This window comes from Lissotriton vulgaris, chromosome 4_1 (assembly GCF_964263255.1).
Source record: "Lissotriton vulgaris chromosome 4_1, aLisVul1.2, whole genome shotgun sequence".
Lineage (NCBI taxonomy): Eukaryota > Metazoa > Chordata > Amphibia > Caudata > Salamandridae > Lissotriton > Lissotriton vulgaris.
This window is the reverse complement of record NC_141691.1, coordinates 2,110,713,340-2,110,726,697: the sequence shown is the minus strand read 5'-3', so window position 1 is coordinate 2,110,726,697 and position 13,358 is coordinate 2,110,713,340. Positions and strand designations below refer to the sequence as shown.

General features: G+C 46.1%; 1 protein-coding gene across 1 annotated transcript in view; it reads left to right on the top strand.

The window, feature by feature from the left end:
- Nucleotides 1-13,358, top strand: part of LOC147725143 (uncharacterized) — a 394,292-nt gene that overhangs the window by 251,616 nt on the left and 129,318 nt on the right. The window lies entirely within an intron of this gene.

The window sequence follows — 13,358 nt, the reverse complement described above, 5'->3', positions numbered from 1 at the left end:
AAGGGGGTGTTTGATAAGTAGTGGATCAAACATATGTTCGCCAAAGGGGTCAAGTATTCCCATTCTAGACCCAGAGGCCTCTGATGCCTCACCCAAAGTCTCTCTGATTTCGCCTTCCTCTTCATCAGAATTTAAGTCCGAGGAGCAAGAGATGTCTATCTCGTTCTCCAACCCATCTTCACTATCGATGGGGATAGGAAGGTTCGGGCCTTTTGACTGCCCACCCAGCGTGCCCGAGGCACCATTGTCACCGCCAGAGCGTGAATTCAAATAGCCAGGGATGGAGGTGCTAGACTTTTTGGCACCATTAGGGGGGTTAGTAATGATCTGTTTTTTCCTCTGGCTAGTTATAACTTTGGTAGAGTCCCTTGAGCTCTTTTTTGTGGCTACCCTGGCATTGAAAGTGATTCCAATTTTTTATTATTGGTGTCGTCCAAAGACCCCATCACCTTGTCCAGGGCCTTATTAATAAGTCCCTCCAATTTGTCTTCCATACTGGAGGTAGAAGGTTCAGAAGCCATAGCAAAAGCTGGGTCTGGAAGTTGAGTGAGTAAGGAAAAGCTAACTGTCAGAAGCAGGAATGTTGGTACCAAAATGGGGGTAAGTAACCATGGGAATGAGGTCAGGGCTAAGGGATATTCCTCTAATAAGAGAGTGTCTTCTTCTAAAATGACCAGAAAAAAACAAGTCCTTCTTTACTGTGTATGCTCTTTAGGGAATCCCTTTCTAACTGTTTATGCCCCTTATAGGATTCAGTGTAGTCCTTTGTTAGTGTTTGAGCTCTAGTAATGGTATCTATCTTGGTTCCCTTTTTTTAGGTTTCGTAACCTGGCGAGGGGCGAAGCCCCTCCCAGATCGAAATCTGTTGTTTTTAATAGTGAGGTTAGGACAGCCTCTGTTTCCAATTGGCTAGCTCCATAAATGGAGACTAGCCATTGGGAGACAGAGGCTGTCAATCGCGCTTTCTCTCGAAAACGCGATTCGGGGGCGTTCCTGGTGCTTTTTTTAAGCCCCGCCCCTTTGTCCCGGGCCGCGCTGCGATTGGCTGCCGGCCCGGGACACCCCCGTGACGTCATTCCCGGGCCGCGCTGTGATTGGCTGCCGGCCGGGACACCCCCGTGACGTCAGCCAATCACAGCGCGGCCCGGGACCTGACTTGTTGTTGCTGCTGAGAACAGATTGTCCGTCTCTTCGACAGGCATCTGATGGAGCTGAGTGTATTGCTTGCTCATCCGCCTTGTGGGCCCGTAGGACTAAATAAACTGCAGTTTCTGTGACAAACACAATCTGCGCTTCTAGTTTTTGTGTATACCTGTCACTACAAACTGACATAGTCAATGCGTGTTTTGTCTATGTTAAAACCTGTCGAACTCGATCTTTAATATCTCTTTGAGATAGTCCTTCTGTGTTCCTAGTTGTTGTCTCAATATTACGCCTCTGTCGCCTGGGCCTTTTTCTGTGTCTATGACTGTGTAGAGCACTCAGCCAATAGGAGCGCTTTGCGCTCTGTTTACCATAGGCTGGCTTGAGGCGCGCAGACTGTTATGGTTTCGCCCGCCTTTGCTGAGTCTGGAGCAGAGCATAGACAAAAAGAAAGGACACAACGCGGCGGTACGGTGTAGCGTCTGCGAAGAAGCAGAGCCCATTATGGACTGGCACAGGGTGTTCTGTAAAGAGCGAGCCCGCTACGGAGAAATTGCAGGAACGCACCAGCAGACTTAGCTTACTCTCCGCTTGGTATTAATCTCCTCATGGATGTGCGCAGGAGGTCAAGTGATTGAAAATATTTACAACATCTAGTTATGTTTTTTCCGTGTCGCTTACTACTGTATTCTTGGCTTGACTTTAGCTAGTGGAAAACGTTTTTATTACTCGACTGTATTATCTCCTACCAGTCAGTCTTTTCTGCAACAATGATCCGATTGACTGGGCTACGCTGGAGATGGCACTGAAGGTAGCGCGTTGGCAGACACGTCCACGGGCGGCTAGTCCGTCCTCGATGTCGGTGGTACTCTGGAATACTGTTGCTGTCCCAGTGTAGCTGGTCATAGACCATCACCAGCAGACCATGGATTCGATGCCGGGCGAGGACCCTACTCTACCTCTGGACTTCAATGGCAGGTGAGCGAACATTCGGGTGTCATCTCAGGGAAGTTTCTACCTCCCCGCTTTTCAATGCTGGTGATGTTTTTCACCTCCAGTTTTCCTTGGTGGTGCTTTCTCTTGCCATGCATTGCCATACTCCCTGCCTGTGCCTTTTGCCCCATCTCCACCCTCAGTTTAGAGGGTTCCTGTTAACTTCGCTTTCTTCCTAAACCTCTGCGTCGCCTGCTCCCCATTGCATCCTCATGGGCTGGTCACCTCTCACGCACCCTCTGCTGATCATGCCACTGTTCACTCCAAGGTGCTCGGTGCCCACTTTCAAATTGTGATCCTTCGTCCTCTTCAGCGATCCACTGTAGCGCCTATCACCTTTGTCGACTTTCTTCCCCAGTGCCTGCCACGTCTCCCCCAGCACCGCCCACCACCTTTACTGCACTCGTCACCCCCTGCAATGCTTGTCCTCCCCACCCATTGCTAGCATGTCACATTTTACCGTCACCTTCTATCATGACAGGTAACGTAACTCACGACTTACTATGCTCAGTATCTTCCATCACGTATTAGCTCGGTTTGCTTGCATAGGACTTTGTATCTCTTGACCCTACGGCGTTTGCCATGCCAGTCAGTCTCTCTGCAGAATCCATGCATGAAGGCTCACCCCCCCCCCCACTACCTCCCCCCATCAGCGCGGGAACTTAAGGTTTTCTACAATCTCGCTCCAGCCTTAAGCGCCTGTTGTGTCTCGTGAATCATTCTGTAGTGCTCCTTTTCAACCACTTAGAAGGCAGTTGATTTTTTCTCTTATCTCCTTCCTTCTCCCTACCCCTTCGCAAGAGGTGCCAGACCTGCACGGAACTCTAAATATGCAGACACTTTTGGGCTACAGACCAAACAAAGGTGACTAATCTGCTAGCCACCTTCCTACGTGTAACTGTACCCATGACCATCTGGTGCCTACTCTTGTGCTCTATTATTCATGCACCAGCCTGCATTAAGGCGCAGGGTGTGAGCTCATTCATCCCAGTCCAATGCATGCCATGTAAACACATTGGGTAGCTATTCGTATTTAATGTCGGCTGAGGCAACGTATTATTTTCACATTCATTAGTTGTGTACATTTATTTTACGAACGCACGTTTGCCTAATGGCATCGTGAAGCTAAGGAGAGTGATAGCGAAGATAAAAAAAATAGCGTGTCTCTTAAACTGAGATGTATTTATCGATCTGTATTGTTTTAAAGCCGTTTTAATAAGTAAAGCTGACCCTTGCAAACGTGGGAGGTAAAGACCATGAGAAAAGCACAATTGGTCTGTATTTCCAAATGTCTTCGGAAGTGTGGCATTGTCTTAAACCCCCTTGACTTTATTTAGTCCATGTTTGGCATAAACAATAATTATTTGCCTGTCATGATCGTGGGCGCCGAGGACAGAATGATGAATATTCTTGGACAAATGTGGATATATTTTGTTACTGTTGGGCAATCTAATGTGTTTGCATTGGATGCAGTATCACACACAAGCGTAGAAATGTGAGCTGCACGATATGCTTGCACTGGTGCACAGCATGATAAACTGGAATGGGGTAGCAGCAGAGGACACACTGGTGAGCGCTCATGCACGTCGATCACACTTTTGGGCAGTGCAAGGAGCTAGCACTGTGAACATTGGAAGACCACAGCAGACAGTATTTGAAGCAAGTGGGCCGTAAGAAAAGCTCGTGCCAGCAAGCAGGTCACAAAACTGACACTGGTGAGCACGATGACATGCTGCAAAAACATGCGACAGAATCATTCCCGAAAGGGTAATCAATTTTAAATGTGCGCATTCATAATTTAATGTTCATGTTCACCCTATTTATTTAGACGCATGGCATGCATTTATTTCTCTTGCACACACTCTCACTGCTCACCAATTCAAAGTTTGCTAAAAAATTTTATGCAACGCATTGTCATACACAATGCCAGTAACTCAAATTTTAATGCTGCGAAACCTATTGCATTGTAAATGCTTGTTTTATTTGTTATTGAAGTAGACGTTATTCGTTATTGTAGAAAACTTCAGCGCAGGATCAGCGGGGAGAATTCCGATAAGTTAGAGGCCGGAGAGAGTTCGTGTGGTACAAACCTCAATTTTCTTCTTCCCGGAGACTGAAGAGAGGTTTGGTCCCCATGGCAACGCAGCGCGGCTCTCTGAGGGAGGAGAGAAGCCGCAGCGTCGCCATGGAGACGTGTAGTATGTTTAAGCGCGGGACCGGCTTTCAAAACACGCCGGTCCCGTCCAAAGTTTACAATCAGCCTTAAATGACCGAGGAGGGGTGTGCGAAGCGACGGAGGCGGGCGGGGTCGAGGAAGGCTCAGCTCACCAACTAAGGGAAGGGAAAAAAAGGGGGGGCAGAAAAGAACGTTGGCGCAGAAAGACAAGTGTGAAGCGAGTCAGGCAGCTGAGAACTCGCAAAAAAGGGAAAGCAAGGAGAGAGAGAGAAATGAGCCTCGGTCGAAGGTGAACAGCGTGAGGTGAAGGGCGCACATAAGAGGCAGGTGAAAGAGGGCACAGTAATAAGCCAACCGTTCAGCAGAGCTTGAAAGCGAGAAATGAAGAATAAACCATTAAAAGGCAGTGATATTAAATGGGTGGGAAGAGAGGGTTAGGCAGACAAACGAAGTTAAGCTCCCACAATCCCCTATAAACTGCACATAATAATACATGCAACCACAGTCAGGCACAGTGCAGACACTCAAAGAAGGGTACTTATCTTGTGAGTAGCAGCAACAAAGAAGGAAGACCATGCGGGCACATGGACTATATACCTAATTGGAATGTTCTTTAAGGTTCTATAATGGATTCATTTCTATGGTTTTGTACGAGTGAAATGTCCAGCTAACGATAACACTCATGAAATCTATGTTTTTTTCAGTGAATATATATATGTGATGTCATCAGTAATACAATGATATTGGTAGGGCAGATGCACAGCTGGTTGAAATGATTTTAATGAATTTCTCAAATTTCTTGGTGCTCCATAAGTAACGTCGAGTGTCCCACGGCGTCAATTACAATGTATTACAACTGTGAGGCTAGTGAGCCACTAGTCCCATCCTTATGTGCACACAATTTCTCCTCACCAAAGACAGAGGATTCACACAGCGCTTTATGTGTTCAAATGTTTACTGTTTTTATTCTGAAAATAATTTGCAAAAGTACTCCGTATAGGACATTTGATAGTCGTTTTTTTGTCAATTTTCAACAAATAACACAATCTTTTAAACAGATCCAATGCATTTCGGGCCCATTATTCGGCCCTTCATCAGGGAAAGGACACTATAAACATAAAACATAAACAAACAACCTGTCAGTAAATGTAATACATGGTTTGTGTATAACGGGGGGGTGTGCAACGGTTTACATGGGGATTTGTGCTATTACTACGTGTAGGGTTAGATTGTCACCTTAAAAAACCCTCATGCCTGTGTAAAAATCGAGAATTGTAAGAAGTCTCTAACGTGTCGTATTTATGTCGAATTAGCGTATTTCAGCTCTGTGGGTCAAAGAATTGAAAGGAGATATCATTGTGCTGTCGCATATTGAGTACAAGTTATAAACCATATAACTGCCACGCTAGTGTTAAAATTATCAGTGGACTAACCTGAACGTTCTTCACAAATTCGACCGATCGTTCTCTGTTCGTATATGCCGGTCAGGACGGTAACGTCATTGACCGCGTTTAATCTATTCGTTGTGTTCCGATCACGTGATTGGTAAAAAGTAAAGATAGAAGATAGACTCGCGGTATGATTCCTGATATGCAGTAAAGATAAACATACGTGATAGTAGTCTTTACCAAAAATTAGCAAATATCAAGAGTGCATAATTTATGTGCAGTCTAAGGTCAGAGAAAATGCGAATGGGGTGAAAAATTAAAGTAAAAAGGGGAAATAGTGAGATAATGTTGAGGGATACGAACCCGACAGGGTTGGAATGGTAGACCAGGATTTTATATGGGCGTGCTGCTAAATCATGGATGATGTGGTGGATAAAGGTGGTCCATTATTATTGACAGTTGTTCACAATACATGCATGAATAATATTCAAAAAAATTCAAAATAAATTAAAAATAAAGAAAATACAAGATAATCATACATTATTATGGAATCTCACAGGAATTACTAGGTCAACACTAAAGCAGTTTTAAAGGTAACAAGAGAGTTCTATTCTGTCATTTAACCCTACACGTAGTAATAGCACAAATCCCCATGTAAACAGTTGCACACACCCCCGGTATACACAAACCATGTATTACATTTACTGACAGGTTGTTTGTTTATGTTTTATGTTTATAGTGTCCTTTCCCTGATGAAGGGCCGAATAATGGGCCCGAAATGCATTGGATCTGTTTAAAGGATTGTGTTATATGTTGAAAATTGACAAAAAAACGACTATCAAATGTCCTATACGGAGTACTTTTGCAAATTATTTTCAGAATAAAAACAGTAAACATTTGAACACATAAAGCGCTGTGTGAATCCTCTGTCTTTGGTGAGGAGAAATTGTGTGCACATAAGGATGGGACTAGTGGCTCACTAGCTTCACAGTTGTAATACAATGTCATCAGTAATGTCATTTGAGATGTCATCAGTGATGTCACTGACCATGTCATGACTGTGACATCATCAGCAGTGGATTGCGGGTGCGGGAAATATAGTTAGTACAACTAACTATATCGGAGCAATTTCAATGGTTTTGTATGAGTGAAATGTCCATCTAACTATAACACCCCTAAAACTTATAGTTTTGTGAGTGAATTTTAAAGGTTTTTTAAATGCTAATTCCTAACTATATAAGGCCTGAAACCTATGTTTTTTTCAGTGAATTTGCAAGGTTTTTAAATGCTAATTCTGAACTATATAAGACCTGAAAGCCCACCAGGAATCTCCAGTATGCGCCAGGGGGCTGCATTGCAGAGAGGTGTAATGAGGCCACACCCTTTTTTACACCTCTCTGCAACGCAGCCCCTGTGCATGTTTGAAGAGGGGGAACTAATTCCCCTTGCATACTGGGGGCCCCTGAGGGCCAACTAGCCCACCTGGAACCTCCAGTATGCGCCAAGGCGCTGCATTGCACAGAGGTGTAATGAGGCTATGCCACTTGTTACACCTCTCTGCAATGCAGGCCACTGGCGCGTTTGCAGAGGGGGGACTAATTCCCCTTGCATACTGGGGATCCCTGGGTCATATCTGCCCAATCGCCGATATTCCGAACGATTGAAAATGACTTTTTTGTTTAGAAAGATTTGGATTTGGATTATCATGTCCTATACTTTGGAATTTTTGAAAGACTGACTTTGAGGATGCCATAAATTACTCAAGTCTGCCTGACTTGTGTGGGTAAAATTGATACCTAGTCACTTTGAATAAGAATGTACATACGTCTCATCTAACATTTGGAAGAAATATCTAGTTATATGACAACAGGATACCGACATAACTTGAAGGAAATAAGAACGCCCTGAAGAAGTTCTGTTGTACAGAACGAAATGCGTCGGCTGGCTGTAGTACATAAACTTAAGGAAAATAAAAGCATTTGAATATACACCAAGATTCAGCGCTTCAATAAGGACTCTAAGTGATATGATTTGATTGGACTTATTGTGCAAGTGGTGCTGTGCCAAACTTTGGAATATTCTCCACTACTCTCTACTACTTACTCTCTACTACTCCACTACTCGCTAATACTCACTCTCTACTACTCATTCTCTACTACTCTACTACTCTCTACTACTCTCTCTCTACTACTCATTCCCTACTACTCACTATCTACTACGCTCTACTACTCACTCTCTACTACTCTCTACTCTCTACTACTCACTCTCTACTACTCTCTCTCTACTACTCACTCTTTACTACTCACTCTCTACTACTCTCTACTACCACTCTCTACTTCTTACTCCCTACTACTCTCTACTACTCACTCTCTACTACTCTCTCTCTACTACTCTCTACTACTCACTCTCTACTACTCACTCTACTACTCACTCTCTACTACTCTCTACTACTCACTCTCAACTACTCACTCTCTACTACTCCCTCTCTACTACTCCCTCTCTAGTACTCTCTACTACTCACTCTTTACTACTCTCTACTACTCACTCTCTACTGCTCTCTACTACTTACTCTACTACTTACTCTCTACTACTCTCTACTACTCTCTACTACTCCTTCTCTACTACTCTCTACTACTCACTCTACTATTCACTCTACTACTCTCTACTACTACACTCTACTACCGGACAGCGCTGCATTGCGCATGCGCCAGCGGGGGAACGCGTATTTAACGCGAGTCCCCGTTCTCTCTCCCCTGACACGGAGCGCATTGCAGGCAGGAGCGTGACGGCGCTTGCTGCTCTGCAACTTTTAACTGCTTAAACTTGCATATTTTTGAATACTTTTAGGTCGCTTGACCCTCGCTCATTCTTCAGCCCCTTACCTGCACAATAATTGTGTCCCGCACCGCCGCTTGGCGGGTTGGTTCCTGGGGTGGCGGACATCTTGCTTTGGGGTGAGTGGCCCATTACACCGGACAGCGCTGCATTGCGCATGCGCCAGCGGGGGAACGCGTATTTAATGCTCCTCCCCTAGCGCAGCGGGATCGCGCAGCGGGCGTGTCCTCGCGTGGCCGGAGTCGTGCCAGAGTCCTGCCCGTCTGCGCCCGTCCACGCTAAGGACGTGCGGGACGTGGCGGGCTCTGGGCTGCTTCTGTCTCCCAGCACTGCCGCGATGCTAACATACTCTAGGGAGCGTTTGTTTTCCATCGGTAAGGTGAGCTGTCATTGCACTTTACAGCCCGTTCATCCTTTATGCGGCCCTTACCGCTGCCCTTGTAATGACTTGGTGCTTGACCCCCCGCAGCTCCTCTCCCGGCGTAGTCCCTCTGCCACCCTGCACAGTAGGGTCTATCTTCCTCACTGCAGATTTTGAATCTTAATGTCAGGTCTATCCTGAAACATCAGCTGAATGTGTACGATCTGATTGAGAATGAAGCCCCGGATATTTTTGCCTTAACCGAAACATGGCTTCAGGAAGCTGACAGTGCCATCCCCAATCTGGTATGCCCTCCTGGCTATTCTATGTACATTGCGAATAGGCCAGCTAGAGGCGAGGGTATAGCCCTGATAGTGAGATCTAGTTTTTCCTGTGTGTGGACCATCCTTAAGATTGCTGGCTCTGAAAGTGCCTCTTTTAAAGTCTCTGTTAGCCCAGAATTTACTCTCTCTGGGATGGTGGTGTATCGTCTGCCGGGCAGTGATGTGGCGTTCAGGAATGCTTTCCCGGACACTGTCGCCACCTTGGTTACTGACTGTGCCAATTTCTCCATTCTGGGCGATTTAAATCTGCATTTCGATGCACCATCCTGTCTGACAGCACATAGTATTCTTATGGACTTAGAGGCCTTTCAACTCTCTCAGCTAGTCTCCCAGCCTACTCATTCCGGGGGACATATTCTTGACCCTTTTTTCACCAATCTGACTGAGGCTAAAGTCGCGTCGGTGGCTCCTGTAGAGTGGTCTGACCATTCTTTGGTGTCCATCTGTTGTCCTATGCCAGCCACTACTTCCACTTCTTCAGCCAAGCGGGTACCCAGGAGACCCTGGAGTAAACTCAGGCTGGAAGACTTTTGCCATCTTTTGTCAGTGGAACCCCTGGGCCCATTAAACAACGTAGAAGAGGGGTACGACCTCTTCTGCTCTTGGCTCACTATGGCTCTGGACGCCTTGATACCTGTTGTTACGACGAAGATCAATCCTCGTGTGTCGAGCCCCTGGTATGATGACGCTTTGTGCGCCCTGAAGGGAGCCTGTAGACGGGCGGAGAGGGCCTGGCGGAAGACATATGGGGCTGAGCTAAAAGCTGCATATGCCGCGTTTGTCAAGCTTTAACACCGGGCCATTTGTCGTGCCCGAGCGGCTTTTTATGCCGAGGAATTCCGGAACAGCACGAACCCGTCGAAGGCCATCTTTAAGGCGGTTAAAGATCTTATGTCTAAGCGGTCTACCTCTACGGTTGAGAGTTCTGTCACACATTGTGAATCCCTCGCTTCCTATTTCTTGGGAAAAGTCCAGGCTATATATAGGACTTTCCCTTGTACTGGTACTGTGCCGGGTAGCCTTAAGGAGACACTTCACCAGGTCACTTTGCTCTCATTTCCCCCTCTCACCCTGGAAGGGTTTGACAAACTTGCTACGCAAGTTAAGTCTGGGTCTCCATCTGATCCAGTGAGGCCTGCCCTCTTTCGAGACCAGACCTTTTTGGGACGCTTGGCTATACGCTCCCTTGTCAATCTCTCCCTAGAGACGGGGGTTGTCCCTACTAGCTGGAAGCAGGCGGTGGTGTCTCCGATCATTAAAAAACCCTCTCTCGACCCGTCTAAGCCGGAAAGCTATCGTCCCATCTCGCTGCTACCCTGGCCAGCTAAGTTGACAGAGGCCCATGTCAATTTGGCCCTTTCTGAACATCTAGCCCGGTCCAATGCCCTCGATCCCACACAGAATGGCTTCCGTGCTGGCCACAGCACGGAGACTGCCCTTCTTGTGATGGTGGAACATCTCCGTGCGAGGTTGGATGCTGGTCAGATGGCGGCGCTGATTTTGTTAGACCTCAGCGCCGCCTTCGATACTGTATCGCACAGCATCCTTCTTCAGCGGCTCGAGGAGATCGGTATCGGTGGTCAGGCGCTGCAATGGTTCCGCTCCTTCCTAGCCAACCGCTCCTTCTGTGTTGCCATCCCTCCCTTCAAGTCCAGGTTCCAGCCTCTGGCCATGGGGGTTCCACAGGGGTCCTCACTGAGTCCCACGTTGTTCAACCTTTACGTGAGACCGCTGGCTGATGTCGCTAGGCAGTGGGGCCTAACTCTGGTCTCATATGCCGACGACACACAGCTGGCGGTTACTCTCAGTGGGGATGCGGAACAGGACGCCCCAAGGTTTCAGTCTGGACTGAAGGCGGTGGCCAGCTGGTTGACAGGTAACTGTCTCCAGCTTAATGCCACAAAAACATAGGTTATGGTTGTCGGGAAGGGAGTGGAGCTCTGGGGCGATCAGTGGTGGCCTTCGGAGCTGGGCCCCACTCCGACCCCGGTGTCGGAGGTGAAGAACCTAGGGGTCTGGTTAGACGCTGGTCTCACATTCATAGGGCACACCAAAAAAATTGCAGCCTGTTGCTTTGGACTCTTAAGAGGTCTAAGGCCAGTGCTTAAGTTCTTCGATGCCCCTACCAGACAGCTTGTGGTCCAGGCAACCATCATCTCCCGTCTGGACTACGCTAGCTCTCTGCTGGCAGGGCTAACCAGGCTGAGTTAACCCGTCTGCAGCGGGTGCAAAACGCTGCGGCGAGAGCCATTGTCGGCCTACCTAGGTTTTGCCCGGTGTCTCATGTCCTTCGCTCCCTGCACTGGCTCACGGTCAGGAAGCTTATTCTTTTCAAGGTCTTGTGTCTGACCTTTAAAATCCTAAGAGGCATAGGCCCTGAGATTTTGGCCAACTCCATTTCCTTCTATGTCCCTACCCGCAACCTTCGATCTCAAGGTCAGGCCCTTGCTGTTGTCCCCAGATTTAGGCTCAGCAGGATGGGGGGTCGCTCCTTTAGGGTGAAAGCTGCGTTAATCTGGAACACCCTCCCAGTCGAAATTTGGCTGCTTGAGGACCTGTTGTCTTTCCGTAGAGCCATAAAGACCTTTTTGTTTTAGCCTTCCTGTCTTAGCCTGTTTTAGCCTTCCTTCTGTGGCATTACCTCCTGGTTGTGTTATGTTGCTCCGTGTCCCTGCGCCGGGATGCTCCTTCGCTGGAGTCGCTGTGCGCATAATAAATTGTTATAACATAACATAACATAACTCTCTACTACTCACTCTCTGCTACTCTCTCTACTGTTCTCTACTACTCTCTACTACTCACTCTCTACTCTCTATCACTCACTCTCTACTCTCTACCTCTCTACCTCTCTGTACTTCTCTCTCTACTAGTCTCTACCTCTCTACCTCTACCTCTCTACCTCTACCTCTCTACCTCTACACCTCTACCTCTCTACCTCTCTCTACACGCACACATATACACATATATATGCATATGTATGCATATGCATTTATAAATATTTATGTGTATATATATATATATACATGCAAACATAAACATATATAATCTGCATATCTATATAAATACAAATATAAATGTCTGCATACATATACATATATGCATACATATGCATGTTATTTACATGAACGTTTTAAAAACACTAATAAAAGCAAAGCTAAAAAGCCACCTCATTACTAACAGAATGGCTTTAACTTAAAGGAGGGCGAGATCTATTGCATTTTCAATGCTTGTTTTCTTTGGTTCCATCAAGAAGGCATTCAGATGTGTCACACATTTGCCATCAATTCTGAATGTTAGCATTTTAGGTGCTCATTAGATCTCTGTAGTAAAGCTACTGCTCACCAGGGAAGTCTGCTGCTGGTGTTCAAAGTGCATGTTTCAGTCTGCATGTCAGAATGTTTTTAATGAAATAGAAGAGGATTTGAGAAGTCACTCAAAATGTGCCCTAATTTTTCTTTCTGAAGCACTAATCATACTTTCTATGGCAAAATGAGCCCAATCATTTTGTTCCTTTTTATATTAAATTTTTTCAGACTTACCACTTCATTCCAATCAAGATGGCTTCTGGTGTGCCATTATTTTGTCATAAGTAAGACTGTTAGCGCTCTAGTTGTTCTTTAGAACACGCTGGGACATTCTGTCATTGGGCTATACTTGGGCTACATCTGGGTGATATTTGGGCTACATTTGGGCTCTTTTGTCTCTGGTGGCCATCTTGGGAGACTGCATGTCAGAATTTTTTAATGAAATAGAAGAGGATTTGAGAAGTCACTCAAAATGTGCCCTAATTTTTCTTTCTGCAGCACTAATCATACTTTCTATGGCAAAATGAACCCCCTCATTTTGTTCCTTTTTAAATTAAATGTTTTCAGACTTACCACTTCATTCCAATCAAGATGGTTTCTGGTGTGCCATACTTTTGTCATAAGTAAGACTGTTAGCGCTCTAGTTGTTCTTTAGAACACTCTGGGACATTCTGTCATTGGGCTATACTTGGGTTACATCTGGGTGATATTTTGGCTACATTTGGGCTCTTTTGTCTCTGGTGGCCATCTTGGGAGACTGCATGTCAGAATTTTTTAATGAAATAGAAGAGGATTTGAGAAGTCACTCAAAAT